Raw genomic sequence first — 17,500 nt, forward strand, 5'->3', positions numbered from 1 at the left:
AAAAAAAAAAAAAGGGGGGGCCCAAAAAAAAAGTTTAAAAAAAAAAAAAAAAAAAAAAGGGGGATTTAAACCAAAACCAAAAAAATTTTTGGGGAAAGGGGAAAAAAGGGGGGTTTTTTTTTTTAATTGGGAAAAGGGGGTTTAAAGGGGTTTTTTTTGGGGGAAAAAGGGCCCCAAAAAAATTAAAAAAAAAAAAAAACCCGGAAAGGAAAAAAAAAAAGGGGCCCAAAAAAAAAAAAGAAAACCCCCCCTTTTAAAAAGGGAAAAAACCCAAAAAAAAAAAAATTTTTTTTTTTTTTTCCCCCCCTTTTTTTTTTTTTAATTTTTTAGCCCCTTTTTTTTTTCCCTTCCCCTTTTTTTTAAAATTTTTTTTCCCCAAAACCCCCCCCTTTTAAAAACCCCTTTTTCCCCCCTTTTTTTTCCCCCCTTTTTTTTTTCCCCCCCCCTTTTTTTTCCCCCCTTCTTTAAAAAAAAACCCCCCTTTTTGGGAAATTTGGGGGGTTTTTTTTTTTTTTAAAAAAAAAAAACCGGGGGGGAAAAGGCTTTAAAAAAGGGGGGGGGGCCCCCCCCGGGGCCCCCTTTGGGGGAAAAACTTTAAAATTTTTTTTGGGGGGTTTTAAAAAAAAATTTTTTTTTGGGAAAAATTTTTTTTTTTAAAAAAATTTTTAAATTTTTTTTTAAAAAAAAGGGCCAAAATTTTTTTCCCAAACCCCTTTTTAAAAAAAAAATTTTTTTAAAAAAGGGTTTTTTTAAAAAAAATTTTTTTTTTTTTTTAAAATTTTTTTTTTTAAAAAAAAATTTTTTTAAAAATTTTTTTTTTTGTTTTTTTTTAAATTTTTTTTTAAAAATTTTTGGAAAAATTTTTTTCCCCCCAAAAAAAAAAGAAAAAAATTAAATTTAAAAAAAAAAAAAATTTTTAAAAACCCTTTTAAAAATTAAGGAAAAAAATTTTTTAAATTTTTTTTTTTAAATTTTTTCCAAAAAAATTTTTTTAAAAAATTTTTTTAAAAGAAAAAAAAAAATTTTAAAAAATTTTTTTTTTTTTTTTTTGGGGGTTTTTTTTTGCCAAAAAAAAATTTTTTAAAAAAAAAAATTTTTCAAATTTTTAAAAAAATTTTTTTTTTCCTTTAATTTAAAATTTTTAAAAAAAAAAAAAATTTTTTCCCCCCCCCCCCCCCCCCCCCCCCCCCCCAAAAAACCTTTTCTTTAAAAATTTTTTTTTTTTTTAAAAAAAAAATTTTTAAAAAAAAAATTAAAAAAATTTTTAAAAAAAAAAAAAAAAAAATTTTTTTTTAAAAAAAAAAACCCCCCAAAAAACCAAAATTTTTTAAAAAAAAGGGGTTTTTTTTTTGGGAAAAATTAAAAAAAAAATTTTAAAAAAAAAAAAAACCCCGTTTTTTTTTTAAAAATTTTTTTAATTTAAAAAAAACTTTAATTTGGGCCCCAAAAAAAAGTTTAAAAAATTTTTTAAAATTTTAAAAATTTTTTTTTTTTTTTAAAAATTTTTTTTTTTTTAAAATTTTTTTTTTTTTAAAAAAATTTTTTTTTTTAAAAATTTTTAAACCCAAAATTTTTTAACAAAAAATTTTTTTCCCAAAAAAAAAAAAAAAAACCCTTTTTTTAAATTAATTTTTAAAATTTTTTTTTTTTTTTTTTTTCCAGGAAAAAAAAGGGGGAATTTTTTAAATTTCCTGGCGCACTTCTCGGGAGCCGACCGAAAAGCAAATGTAAAATACTGTTCAAAAAAAATGTTACCAACTAAAGGAAAGCTGAGAAATAACACAGCCAAATCTCAATGGAAAAATTAACCGGAATCTACAGTCGTTCGTCTCCCAAAAGCGATCGGTACATTACTATCTACTCTGTGGAATGAAAAATTAACCAAATCTATACAGCTGTTTGCTCTAACTTTCTTAAGCTGTGCTTTGTAAAAATGTTTGTCAAATCTGCTACGAATAAAGGATTTCGAAATCTTAATAAAAATTTTAATCAATTTTAAAACATTTTTACTAAAAACATACTTTACATTTAATAAAAAAACTTTTCTACTAAATAATAACAACATGAACTCACCAAGCTCTCTTCAGTTTCTAGCATTAAAACAGTGCAACAAAGATGAAATTCCCAGTGAATTGCCCGGTTTATTTCTCAACAACAGTTGATACCGTCTTTAAATGAAACAGAATTTAAAAGAACTTGTAGAGTCTTTTGCAGAAAGAACGAAAACTGCACACGTGTACACACAAAAAAACGAAAAAAATAAGGGATTACATATTTAATATAATTACGAAAGATATGTGAAAAGAAAGTAAAAAATAAACAAAACAGAGAGTTTTCATCGTTTTTTTATGACATTTTTTCCCATATTATACGTCCTTTCAAGATAATCAAGACTATAATTGATGAATTTTCTTAGGAATTTTTTGTAAGTATCAAGATTTATCAACACAATTCATTAAAGAGCATTATAGAATTTTTCTTATAGAATATAGCCACATTTGTGTGTGAAACAAAAGGTATTACTGTAGATAATATTCCATGTGATTCCTATGAAGAAAGACACCAACTATGGTTATCAAAACAGTACTATGACGTGGGGAGGGACCTGCAAGTTTTAGAGTTAAAGACTTTATTCTACAAAGTTAATTGTTATAATTTCTTTATCTTTAATAGTCCTTCTTTCCAGTAACAACCAAGTGTAATTTTTCATTTTTGTTTAATTCTTTAATCTTTTTCTCATCCAAAACAGTCAAAAATCTGTTCGGCAAGTGTACTTTACAATCTTCCAACTCGGCAATTATTGTAAACCCGAATTTATCTTTCATTTTCCTCCAAATTCAAGATTCTATGTTTCTTCCTTTCTTCTAATTCATTTTAACTTCTTATACTCTTTAAACTTACATTCTCCAATATCATTTAACTCTTTCAAGAACTCCATTTAAATAGAAAAAATTTAAAGACGGAAAAAAATGAAATTTGCTAACAATCACTCGAGAAGTCGGGGAGAATGTGAGTAAAACCGCATTCTTTTCAAGAGGTTCTTCGTTTAATTTCTCCAAATGTACTATAAAATCATCGAGGATTTCTGGTTCAAAATCATAAAACAAATTCAACATCCAGATAATGAAAAAATACAGGTAATATCTTTTCATAATAAACGTGTGTATCGATACCTACAAACCTAATGTATTCTTTGAAAAGGAAAATAATTTTGTCAATGGTTCCAAGAGATAAGTAAAAATTTTTATTCTGTTTTCTAAATTCTGTAACAAATTTTGTTTGCTTCTTGTCTCCATATTGCAATTTTGTAAGCAGGTTATTCAAATGTGTTAATTTATTTCGAAATTTCTTAGGTTTAGGTCTTTCTAACAAAATTAAATTACAACCTCTACAAACTAAATATCTTTTATCGATAATTTCTCCTCTATTAGAACACTTGTAACAGTTGGCATTATACTCTTCCATTTAAACAAAAAGATTTTTTGTTATAAATGGAGATTATGGAACTAACTCTGCCGAGATATAAATTTTTCAACGCAAATGTTTATGTTTATATTTCAACTACCGAGATAAAAAGAAATGATTTTATTTTATTATTCAACTATTTTAGGATATTTTGTCTATGACTACAAAGATTATTCCGGAAGGAAAATCGAGATTTTTCATCAGTGGCGAAAGAGTATATTTTTGAAAGTATTAGAAGGAATGAAAGAGAATAATATGAACATCATCAATTATTGTAAAAGACAAAATGAATGATTGTGTCTTTGGTGTAGTGTTGTTAGTGTGCGTGTTTGCGCTATGGGGAAATCACATCACATTCAACTTCTACGGTGTCTATTGTTTAGAGACTTGGCCCTGCACTGCTACTGTCCAACCAAGTTAATGGCTAGGAGCTGTAATTCGGGTCTTAGACTCTGGAATTTTTTTGTTCCCAAGTCTCATTTTTCTTTGGTAACTACTGTGTAGAAGTTGATGGAGAGATACAATTAGGGAATTTGTGTCGGGTGTTTTGTAAGTGTAATGTTGTATTAATGAATGATGTGAATGATGAATGTAATGAACGAATTAAGGAAGAGAAGGAAATGTACGAATTAAGGAAGAGAAGGAATTAAGGAATGAAGTGGAAAGGTGAGGAAGCAAATGGCGCGCCAACCACAGTTGTCATTACTCGGCTTGTTCTATAGTCATTACACTATGGCCACTCGTGTAAAGACTTGTCCCCAACCACTGAACGACAACCATGTCTTCCTCAATAAAAAGCGCGCCTGAAGCTCTGGGATTTGAACCCAGAACCTCAGGCTTTGAAGGCAAGCGTCTTACCAACTGAGCTACGGAGAGTCTCGAAAGATATAAGCTATATCTCTGCTATATAAGTTGTTCTCACTTGTACAATTAGGATTGCTAGTTTACAAATTTATTAATAATTTTATATTTCAAAAACCACTCAACCGATTTTAATGAAATTTGGTACACATATAGTAAATACTTAACTCTTTCGACTTAACTTATCCATAAGGGTGAAATCATCCCCTATTTCTTAATATTCATAAAAAAATAAAAAAAATTATCAGAAAAATCTGAAACTTCAAAAACAAGCGAGTTCAACTTAAAATTTCATGAAAATAACAAAATTTTCAAAAACTACCCCAATCATCCCTTATCTTAAAAACTCTTATATCTCGAGAACTATTGGAGCTTTTTTGCTGAAATTTGGTATATAGGATCAGTAAATATTAAAGTATTTTTTAAAATCATAACTTCCGGTCCAACCCTTAAGATGACCTTGGAATAGTTTTTTGTTAATATCATCCCCATTTTTTAAGATATTCTTTTGAAATTAAAAATGAATACTTATATCAATGTCTTTAACAATTCTGTAAAGTTTTTAAAATTATCCGATGAATAATAGTGAAAATAACGTGATTTTTACTGAAATTTCTCTAATATCGTTCTTAATCACATCATAGGCTAAAAATTTCTCAGAAACCACAACCACATAACATGTCGAGTTTGTAACAGCTTTTTGAAAATCCATATTGATAAATTATATCGTTCTTTGAACCAGAAATATTTGTCAAAACTCTTTGTTGTAATATCAATGACATAAATAGGTCTATTCGCTAAAAATTCTTTAGGATTGTAATACATTTTCCTTATTATTACAGTAAACTTTCTTAAAATCTTGATACATCTGATACATGATTCTGAAAAGACCTCCGGAAATGTTTAAATTTTGTAATTCATCTGGATAATAAGAACCGTTCAATTTTACTCTGATATTTTTTACATCCAAACTATCAAACTTTGAAGGATTTTTTTTCTTGATTATTCTGTCTATCTGTTTGAAAACCTATGATAACGAACTTGGGATTGAAGATATTTCCTATAAATATTTGTGATATCGAACGAATAAGTTGTTCCGGAAATACCTTTTTGTTCAATACATTGCCAATCTAGAAAATTAAACATAATGTTTTGACTTTTTGTAATTTCATCAATCAACCTAATTTTACTCGTGGTTTTATAATCAATCATTGGAACTCTAATAAAAAAATCTGTAATTGTTATTTTTCCATCAACAGGCATAACATTTCCAGTTGCAGTCTTCAGAATCACATCATCGTCTTCTGCTCTTATAAAACTTAGATAAAATCCTCCTTTATAGATCGGAATAGTAACATTTTCAAAAAATCCTAATCCAAAATGAGATAAATTTCCAGCTGCTTCAAAAAAACACCAAATTTAAAATCTGATTCAAAGCCATTAGAAGTTTTGAGAAATAACATCACTTTTTGAATACGAAAATAGTTCCTTTAATTGTGCTTAATTGGCCACAGTTTTCGACTTCTTCTATCAATTTATTGTGTTTTCTTACTTCAATCTTAGAAAATAAAAACGGTATAAAAATTATCGATTAATCTAACATTATCAGTTCCAAGATATGCTTGACCATCTTGTTTTGTTAAAGTTCCAGAAATATAAAACTGGAAGTTAGACGAGCAAAAGTTATCTCCAAAATCAATATTAAACTCAGTTCTTTTATTCGGTTCATTCAAATGTTGTTTACTAATTGGATAGAAATTTTTAAACTCCGCCCTTTCAATATCACTAGCATATTTTCTGTAGTCCCGCCATTTAATAAGAGAAATTTTTAAACATCGTGTATCATTTTTTTCATCGATCTAATGTACGTTTTTATAAGAAAAGATATAAATTTTAGTAAAATAATTAAAAAGATTAGAGTCATTTTTTAATGATCTACTTCGTCATATTCAGGATTCTCTTCCTTAAATTTTGCGATCTCGGTCACATATTTCAATAAAATTTGCACAGGATAGTAACCGCTATCTATAATATTGTTTCCAATCAACTGTATCTTTATTTTCATCCAAAAACTTTATACTCAAGTGTTGATAGAGACAAAGAACAGACATATGATCTTTTAATTGATAATGTATATTTTCTTGAATGAACTCTGATGATAAAGTTTGATATTTAGCAATGTTATACCAATTCAATTTGTTTACGTATAATCTCATCATATCTTCGGATAATTCATATTTTTGAGAAATATCATCCCAATGTTCTTTTTTTCAAATCTCTTTCGTGTTGCATGATAAAAAGATCGAAAGCACTGTAATGTCCCGCCAATCTCTATTTATTAAGAAAAAATTTCAAAATCAAGTTTTTATAAATTGGCTCTTTTTTGAGTTACATTCAGCACATTTTCCAGAAATTCTCTTAACTCCGTTAATGTTTGCATAGTATTTTATATCGTTTGTGGCAGTTTTCTCTTTGCACCTCACACAGTATATGAGCGCCATTTTATATAAGGAAAATTAGTCATCGTAACCACCTAATCCATTAAATCTGTTATCAATATTTTCAAAAGTTTTATTAACATCTTCTTTAAATTTATTAAAGTTTTCTTCTAGTTTATTTACTTTATCGAGATATAAAGAGTATCGATCATCTATACTTTTAAGTAATTCATTATTATGTGTTATTTGCTCATTTAAACGTGTACCAAAATCTTCAAAAAAGTTTATTTTCTCATTGAAATGTGTATCAAAATCTTCCAGAATTTTGTTAATTACTTCACCAACTAATACATTAACACTATTTTTTATATGTATTAAAGTTTTCTTCTAGTTTATTTACTTTATCAAGTAATTCACCAACATCGTCTACTGATCTTCTATATCTGGCTTCTAACTTGTCATAGACTTCTGTTGTAAAATTCTTTAACATGCTGTTTATGATTCTCATAATTTTGTTTTTAGTTCATTAAACATTTTAATAGGATCTTCTAATTGAATCATTACAACAACATCAAATGGATTAATTCCTTTACTAACACCGCTAATTCTTTTTCCTTTAAAATCTAAGGCATTTTTAACATTCGGATCATGTAAATCAACAATATCGATGTTTTCTGATAATTTTAGAGGTTTCAAAATTTGTTCTTTAACAACAACATCATGTTTGTCAATACCAGGTCGAACACCGACCAATTCTTTTCTTATTAGCCAAACTAACATAATTCTTTTCAACTTTGATCGCTTCAGTAATTTCATCAGCTTTTTCGATATGAGACATTAAATTGGTAAATAATTTTTTTACACCATCATCAACTTCTTTTTCCAATGTTTTTATTTTATCAGCAACTTCATTTGAACTCATGAAATTTGCAAGTTTGTTATCATATTCTGCTTTTAAAATCTTCAATCTCGACAGCAAACATATCTGAATCTGGAAGGTTTTGTAATAAATTTTCTAACTTGTTATCAAACTCATTTCTCAAACTATCAAAATTCAAACTATTATCTACATTTTGAATAATTTGTGTTCCAAATACGTCAAAAAATATTTTGTGAATCCATATTTATTAAGCAATAATTTGTTAACAACTTCTTTAAAATCTTTACCATTACTCAGTTCATTCAAAACAAAAACACATAAATGACCACAAATTGGGGGATCTTTATAGTCTTGAATCTGAGAATCATTGTAGTAGACGCTTGATTTTTTCAAATATTTAATCAATTCTATAGGTGGTTTGTCCTCAATTCTTCCATACGAATCAAAATAACATGCATTCTTATCATTTTTATAATAACAAATCCAATGCGTTCCACTTCCCATAATAGAGTCTAAATTCACAATTCCACATTCAAATTTCTTAACTTTTTCAGGTAATGTATCTCTCATGAAGATTCCTCTAAAATGTTTTAATATTTTTGCAGATTTCTTCCAATTCCCCGAATGTTAAAGGTTTAAATTTTTTTTTCAATGTTTGATTTCACGTAATTCAAAGTTTTTTTTTCATCTAATCCAGATCCTGTAACATCTTCCAACTCTTTTATCTAACCAATTTAAAATGTTTCGAACAATAGGAATCACATCCTTTTTAACGATTGGAGCAGCTTTACGAACATAAGGAACAACATTTTTAACAACTGGAATATTTTCTCCAAAATCTAATAAATCTTTCAAAAGTCCACCATTTTTAAGTTCTTTCAACTGATTATAAGAAAATTCTATTCTGGTTCCTTTATTGTTTTTCTTATGTTTTTTCGAGTTTATTGTATTGTCTATTTGTTAAAAATATCTTATCATCGCCATTTTTTTAGTTGATCTATTTTAAATTGAATACTAACGGGTATTTTCTTCTTAAAAGCGGATTTTATTTTTCTTTCTTCTGATTTTTGCTGAAGTTTACGTTCACCTCCATTTATATAGTTAAAATTTCAAGTTCTCTTCGATTCCCATTCCTAGTTTTTCCTCTTCAAAAACATTGCTCCAGCTGTTGGAAGCGCAACAAATCTTTCACCTAAACTAGCATCTTTTGATAAAAATCTATCCATTGCCTTATCTTGCAAAACTTTATCTGCGATATGTCTGGAATTTGTGTCTCTATGTTTTGCATAAAAAAATATCGTGTTCCATAGCAGCTTGATCTAATTTATTTATACCAGGATCTCCTCTTTTTAGTCTTTTTTCGAGTTTTGTGCCAGGTCCCAGATACTGATAAGTTGGTACGTGTAATTCAAAAGGTAAATTGTTGATAAAATCATTCAAAAGTCCACTACCCTCAATCATAGATGAACTTATTGCCGGCAAAACTCGTTTTAAATATTTAATTCCATCAGGTTTTTCAATCATTTCATCAAGTTTGTTCGAAATAAAATCTTTAATCGCTTTCTTTTCGTTCAAAAAATTGTTGTTTTCCAGCCTTTTCTTGAGCATAAATATAATTAATAATTCCATCGAGTTTTGTCAAATCGTCGATATATCTGTATTCAATCTTATTATCACTGTATTTTCTTACACCTGATCCTTCGATTCGTTTTTCCCAAATTGGTTTAATCAAATTGAGATATTTTTTACCTTTACTTGACTTTGGTTTCTTAGTTGATGGATCATTATTTTTGTAAATTGAATCAGATTTCCATAAAATTTCTGTATACTTTTTCAAGTCTTCTTCAGAATATAAACCGTCTTTTGGAACATCAGTGCCTGTTAATAATCTCCATAAACCTTGAGTTCCTTCATATGTTTTATCTTCAATAATTATATCATTATGCTCAAAATTCACGGGCAAATTTCCAATCATAAAACTTTTCTTTTTTCTGTCCCAATACAAACCAAATTTATCATCCTTTGCTCTAGGAAGAAATTTTTTACCAATTTCACCAATTATTATATCCGTTGTTCCAGGACTTATTGGTTCAACTATGGTAGAGTCTTCAATGATTCGAGGTCTAAATGGTTGTTGAAGATGGTAATTTTGGCAATTCAAACTCAGATTCTGGTATCGAAATATCAGCAAATTGTCGTACAACTGGAACCAAATTCATTCAAATTTTGATTATCGCTATAAAACATTTTCAATTTTGCCCTCAACATTTTTTATTGCAGATGTTACAGGTTGATTAATTTTTTGAATAAATTCTTGTTCTTTTTCATCAATTCGAATCTGTTTCTTTAAATTCTTTGATTAATTTCTTTTCTATTTGATCAAGTTTTTTTGCTTCTTCTGAAGTTACGTTCGCCATTTATTTAGGAAAATTTTGAAACGTAAAACGTGGAACGTGGAAACGTGAACACGAAACGAGAACACGAAACGTGGGAACGTGGAACGTGAAACACGAACGTGAAACACGAACGTGAAACACGAACGTGAAACGTAAACACGAACGTGAAACATGAACGTGAAACATGAACGTAAAACGTGAACGTTGAAACATGAACGTGAAACATGAACGTGAAACATGAACGTGAACGTGGAACGTGAACGTGAACGTAAAAACATGAAAACAACTAGATTATCACACGTTTATATTGGAAAATTTATTCAAATATTTGCCATTTTTAGGCTTCAAAGTTAGATTAATAGTTAAAAATCCGTAGTCTTCCTTCCAAATTTTATCACATAACTCAATAAAGTGGTTAAAACTCATATCAGATCCCACATAATTGTTATAAATCTTTTCTCGAATAGTGATCATCTTGCTTAAAAATACACAACATATTCAGGTTATTTCTTATAACTTGTTTATCAACCTTTGAAAAGCATTGTGGGAAAGATAGATACAAGATATGTTTTTGTGACGAGACATTACGAAATATTCCTTAATAACGTCCTGATTTTCCAAAATACAATCATCAAAAACGATTAACGAATTGGGTTTACATTCGCTTAACGGAACTATGTCCTCAGAAGCATTATAAAAATATGATATTTTTTCCTTGTACTTAAGTTTCTTCTCAATATTTTCAAATCTTTCTTGTAATTTTTTTATAGGCGTCTTGTTTCTAAAGATTTACTAAAGACGTACAAATTGGAATAAGGAATCAACCTATTGTAGATGAAATTCAATAATAAAGTTGTTTTTCCACATCCACTTGAACCAACAATTAACAATCTGATTGGTTGATCTTTTCTTATTTTCTTCAAACGTTTGAAGTTTTATCTGATCTTTTTGCTTTAAAAATTTCTCCATTTAAATAGAAGATTTTTCATCTTGAAGCAACGCTTGCGAAAATGAAGCTGTTCAAGTTGACTTCAGAAAGCTCTAAATTAGTTTTAAACTTGGAACATCCTATTCATTTAGAGGAAGAATCAAATTATTTTATCGGTTTAAGCGGCTTTTATTCTGACAATTTTGTAATAAATATTAGTGAAAGTTCTCCTTATTGTATAGGATTTAGTGAGAAGAACATAACAAAATATTATGGTTTAAAACAAAGGATATTATACTTTCGATCAAATTAAAAATTCCCTTAAAAATTATCTGAAAACATTCAAACAATCAGATAAATCTTTAAACTTTGACGAAAACAAGTTTGAAATGGCAAAAAAAATTATCTCTCTAATAAAATTCAAATAAAATCACCAGTAAAGAATAATGTTATTCAGCAATTATTGTAGATTTATTAGGGTTTGTTCAAGAAACTATTGAGCCAAATCAGGTATATTTAGGAAATAAAACGCCAAAATTTAGGACCGTTCGATGTAATTGAAGTACATTGTAATCTCGTTGAACCTAGTTTTTGAAAATCATACCCGAACATCTTCACAAAGAATCTGAAATTTTTGTACACTTTTTTCCCAAATGTTGCTTATGGATCAAAAATCAGTGAAAAACCAAATGAAATCGATTATATTCCAATTAGAAAAAAATATTAAAAAGAATTCAAAAAATCGTTCTGACTATTCAAGACTCTGAAGGAAATCTATTAAATAATGAGAGTAAAACAACAATATATTTAAGATTGTCGAAAGAATGATGAATCAAGGGGGGAACGAATCGTTTCTTACCTTCAAATTTTCAAGAAAACAACTTTTGAATGTATAAATTACAAGAGTCTATCCCATAGACCCCTTAACAATCTTCATCCTGACCCTGTTTTTATCAATGAATCTGGACTTTATACTGAAATAAAAATTACTAGTTAAATTTTATTTCTATCTAAATGGAGTCAGTTGTAGACCTACTTAATAATCAACTAAAATTCAATAACAAACATATCTTTACGATTGTTGACGAAAACAATGTGATCTGGTTTAAGGCTAAAGACGTAGCAAAAATTCTAGAATATGAAAATACTATGCAAACGATCAGATAATAAACGTTGACGAAGATGATAAAAACTTCTATTTTAATCTAAATATAAGGGGGGCTATAAATAGCTTACCTTCAAACTTCCAAAATAACACTGTTTTCGTTAATGAATCTGGACTTTTATTCTTTAATTTTGAGATCGCATAAACCAGAAGCGAAATTGTTTAAAAAATTGGGTTACGAAAGAAGTATTACCTTCCATTAGAAAATATGGTGAGTACAAACTCAAAAACGAAAATAAGCAGTTAAAATATGAAATAAAACAGTTACAAATTTCAGGTCAAATGAAATCCTTGAAAATAGAGAATCAATAATTGCGAATGGAATTAATGAAGAGAGATATGGTATGTAAAGATTTTGATAAGAAAAAACACCATGTTTTTGTGTTAATTAAGAAGAATCACATGTGGGAATATCCTTATTACGTTATCAGAGCTCAGAAACGAGAAAATACCAAACCGATTAAAACATCTAAAAATAAAATATCCTGAATTAGAGATGTTGTTCATTGATGACGAACCAAATTCTATCAATCTGTATAACCAAATGAAAGAATCTTTGAATATTTTATACAAACGGAAATCATTTTACTACAAATATGGCAGAATCTCGACTGATTTATAGAATATCTAAATTACACGATGAAAATGTTTCTAAATTTTACTAAAAACTCTCGATTTATTATATTTTGTTTGTAAATGTTTAGCATAACTAGGTAACCATCGTAGAATTTTTTTTTCATATTCACAAGGCATTTCGTTTTTATAACTTTCGCTGAAAATTTTTTTAGCACAATCTTTGCAAAAAGCATCTTTTCTATCTTTACTATACTGCCAGTTATTAAATTCAGAAATATTTTTAATTTCTTTACAAAAGTAACACTTTTTCTCTTCTAAAGTTAATTTGTTCATTTTATCATATAATTCCTTACAATAACAGTCTTTTTCTATTCTCTTCTTGACACTTTGTACATTTCTTTTGAGACTCCATTTATATAGAAAAAAATTATTTACACAATGAAAATGTTAAACTCTTAACTTATGATATTTGGTTTGTAAATGTTTTTTGATAATTATTTAACCATTTTATAGTTCTTCCACATTCACATTGAGTATCTTCATAATATAATCTATGGTGATTCTTCTTTTACACAATCTTTACAATATGAGTCTTTCTTATCTCTACTATAGTGATCACTATTAAACTCTGAAATTTTTTTAGTTTCTTTACATTTAAGACATTCTTTATCTTCCAAAGTTAGTTTTTTCTATTTTATCATATAATTCTTTATGATATTCCCTTTCACAATCTTTGCAATTATAATGCATTCCATCTTTCCTATTTTTATCTTTATAAAATTCATTTAAATCTTTAAATTCTTTGCACTTTGAACATTTCTTTTGAGCCTCCATTTATATAGAAAAAATTAAAGCTTTGACTTTCTCAATTCATATTCATAAAACTTTCCGGTTATTTCTTCATTATTTAAATCTTTTATACTATAAGTTACAGGATCTGTGTTATTAATTTGATAAATCACAAAGATTTCTCTTGACCAATTGTTCTTATATTTGTTCGAAAATGTTTGTTTTTTACTAACAATTCTTACATGATCATCGACTTTAAATTTAGTTTTCGTGTGAATTTCAGGTGGAACATACTTGAAAAACGGTCTCTAATAACTCCTTTTCTGCATCCTTATCCACGTCTTTCGGTTTCATTTTGATTGTGCTGTGAACTGTATCGTTATAATGGTTTACGATTTCTTGAAGAATATCGATCCATTTAAAGTTTTTATTAATCTCAAAAAGAACCTTCATTCTTTCATTTTGAGTTCTGTTATATCTCTCTACAATACTTGATTTCTCTTCGTTTTCAGTATGATAAATCTTAATGTTGTATTTTCTCAAAACTTCGTTAAATTCTTTATTTTTAAACTCTAAACCCTTATCTGTATGAAGTAGGTTAGGAGGTTTGTGATTGATCCTTATGGCATCTTTACTATATCTTCGAAAGCTTTTGAAATATCCTTGCCGTTTTTTTCTTTTGATAGCTCTTGACCAAGCATATTTTGAGAAAGTATCAATAACATTTAACATATACTTAAATCCATCATTTTGATCTGAATAGTTAGACATTATAACTAAATCTGCTGCTCATTAAATCGTCAATTCCTAATGTTATAATTTTTCTCTTTTTAAACTTTTTTCGTACCGGTGCATGAATTTCTCTAGCTTCAATCTCTATCTCATCTTTAGTCTTCAATTCTTTCTTTACTTGTTTTTCATAAGGATTCTTTATAAATTTACTCTTATTTGTCTTACATTTTGAACATTTTGCAGCAATTCTATACAATCCATTTTGAGTTTTGAACGATTTTCGAATCTATATTTTTCGTTTTCTTTTTACACTTGTGACAGTGAATTAAATCATCTTCCATTTACATATCAAAGTTTCCAAGTTTATTTAATTCGTCTAATATATCAGATTTTGCTTCATTTTTATAGCCATACGGTACTGTATCGATCTTATTTTCTAGGACAATTCTCTTATCATCTTTAGCGTTCAGTGCCAGCTTGTTTATGGTAACAGTGTACAACTCATGTTTATAACTTTTGATGACTGTCATCTCCCTAAATTCTTCTTTATCTTCGAACAAACATCTCTTCAAGTTTTCGATATTTATTGTTTTATTTACAACGCTTCTCTTAATTCCTTTACACCTAACTGGGTTTTTATCTAGATATTTGTACGAGTACATCTTAGACCTTAAACCACAAAATTCTTCTAAAACTTCGCTATTTAACTCATCTTTGAATTTCCCTATTACCTTCTTTATTTTTAGTAGTGAAACATTCATGATCTTTTGGATAATCACTTGTATCAAACACATCTAAATTTTCTTTAATAATTTTAAAAAGGATCTCGTTTCAGTTCTAGGAAATAACTGTCCTGTATCCATGTAACACAGATTCAAATCTGGATCAAACTTCTTTAATTTGTTGTAATAAAACTCGTACATTAGCAATTTTGATAGGTCAAGAACTGAAAATCCTATGTAGATCGGTTTGTTAAATTTAACCTTTTGTTTATACATGTGACTCGCTATACAGTTGTCGTCAAAGATGTTAAAGCATTTGAAATTTGTTTTCTTAGCTTGTTTCATTGAAAATTCTTCATTTCCTAGTCTAATATCACATCTGTTTCTCACATTTTCCATAGATTTTCCAAAAACTGAGTTGTTCATCAGCTTATAAAAGTCCTTTTCAAAGTCGCTTGTAGCTTTGGTTCTCATGTTTGTGTTAAAATCAATGTATTCTTTCATAAAAGGCTTCTGATCGAATGCAATAACTCTATTCACATGTTTCAAAATCATACCTTGTTCCAAATAGAACTTCAAATTTCTCGAATGAACAACGTATTCAGTTTTATCCAGTAGAGTTGTGCAAAGTTTGTTTTTAAAATGTTCTGGAGCAAGAGGTAAATCCTTGTGATGTTCGTGTAAATTTGTTGGATATCCAAGATCGACTTCGAGAATATAGCCATAATCTTCGTCGCCAGTGAGTTCTAAAATTGTTTCTTGCCACTCTTCTTTTGTATACGTTTTAGGATCCATCCACCTGTGTTGGATACGTCACTAAACGGCAGTTTTTTGCATAAGACCATACCCATAAAGGTTGTTTGCATCGAGATAGAGTAAATAGTTTTCGGGCTTTGTCTTATCAAAATCTTTTAAATATTTGTTATTTGCTTTCACATATCGTTTAATACACTGAGAAATGCCTCCGCGAATACCTTTTTCGATCATCAAATACATATTATAATCACTAATTAATTGTAATTCTATCTTCGTTAATTTTAACATAGCATCCCATGCAAGACTGGGAGCTGTTAGATAGTGTGCTGGATCAAGCTTATAGCAATTCAAACAAATATTCCTAAAATTTTCAAAGATATCAGCGAGCAATAGAACATCTTGAATGTTATAGAGATCAGAGTAATTTCCTAGATTTTTCTCTTTTAATTTGTTCCATACATTTAAGTAGTGTTGAAAATCTTTCTCAGATATGCTCTCGTCTGTCAAAAGTGAATAGAAATCTTGAATTCTCAATTCTTCTGTGTAATCAAGTTTTTCAATACTGTCGATAAATTCATAGGGAAATATTCCTTTTCCAGATAGAATTTTAAAAATCTCGTCGTCGTCATTTGGCTGTCTTTCTATTATCTCATTCAGTCCATCTTGTACAAAATGATTTGTATGTTTGAAGTCTTCTCTCTTTAGATTTTTAGCTAACTTTTCTATAGACGAGGCCATGAATCTGAACGTGTCTACAAACGAAAACTTGATGAATTTTCTTGGCTTATCACCTTCGAATTCATAGCCATATCCAGAATTTTACAGAATAATTTATATATTTTTCATCGGTGTTTGCAATCAAATCAAACATTTCCATATTGTTTAGCCAATTCTTTTATGTACAAATGAGTATCGTAATTTGACATATTGTGGCAGAAAACGGGAATATTCTGAGGAAATTTCAAATTTAGATTGCAACATGCATGAGCTGCGCCTCGAAACTTGCCGGTTAAATGACAATGATCTCTCACTTTATTATAACTCTTATCTTTCCAACTATCGGGAGTAAAACCATACTGAATTGACCCAACATCATAAGCAGGACCATTCACAGATATGACAAACGTTTGAATTTTGATACGAAATTTCTTCTTCTTCTGTCAATTTCATAGGTTTCATGTTCTTAGAATTATATTTTTTCGCTATGTATTTCGATAATTTATTGAGTTCTTCAAACAATTTTGTCGGGACGTTTTTCAAATCTTCTTCATTTTTGGGCACGATAACATATCGGTTTGTACATGCGATTGGTCACATTCGACACTAAATATAGAGTAAAACCATAAGGAATGTGCCTCTGAATCTTGGTTGTAGTCGATCTTTGTGGATTGTTCTTGCATGTCGGAATTTTTTCTAATATGCTCTCAAAGTCCATATAAATTACGTACGGATGGTTAAATTTCTTTTGATAATTAGTAAATTTAGTTGTTTGACCTGGAAATGGCATAATTGGCTTACAAACTTCATGATTTTTACAAATTTCTAAGTGATCTGTTAAATCTCCAGATTTGTAAAAATGGCTTACACATCTTCTACACAAACATTTTCTTTCTTTATGTTTAGACAACTGCGAAGAAACAAGCTTATTTAAATCGGTTATCAAAACATAATGAGATTTATCATCCTGTTTAACATACAATAAATCAATGTTTGTTTCAGCGTCATATTTTTCAGAAATTTGTAACGGAACAATGTTAATATTTTCATCAAAACTGTAGACATTGATAGACAT

The sequence above is a fragment of the Homalodisca vitripennis genome, chromosome 5 (genome assembly GCF_021130785.1).
Source record: "Homalodisca vitripennis isolate AUS2020 chromosome 5, UT_GWSS_2.1, whole genome shotgun sequence".
In the NCBI taxonomy this organism is placed as follows: Eukaryota; Metazoa; Arthropoda; class Insecta; order Hemiptera; family Cicadellidae; genus Homalodisca; species Homalodisca vitripennis.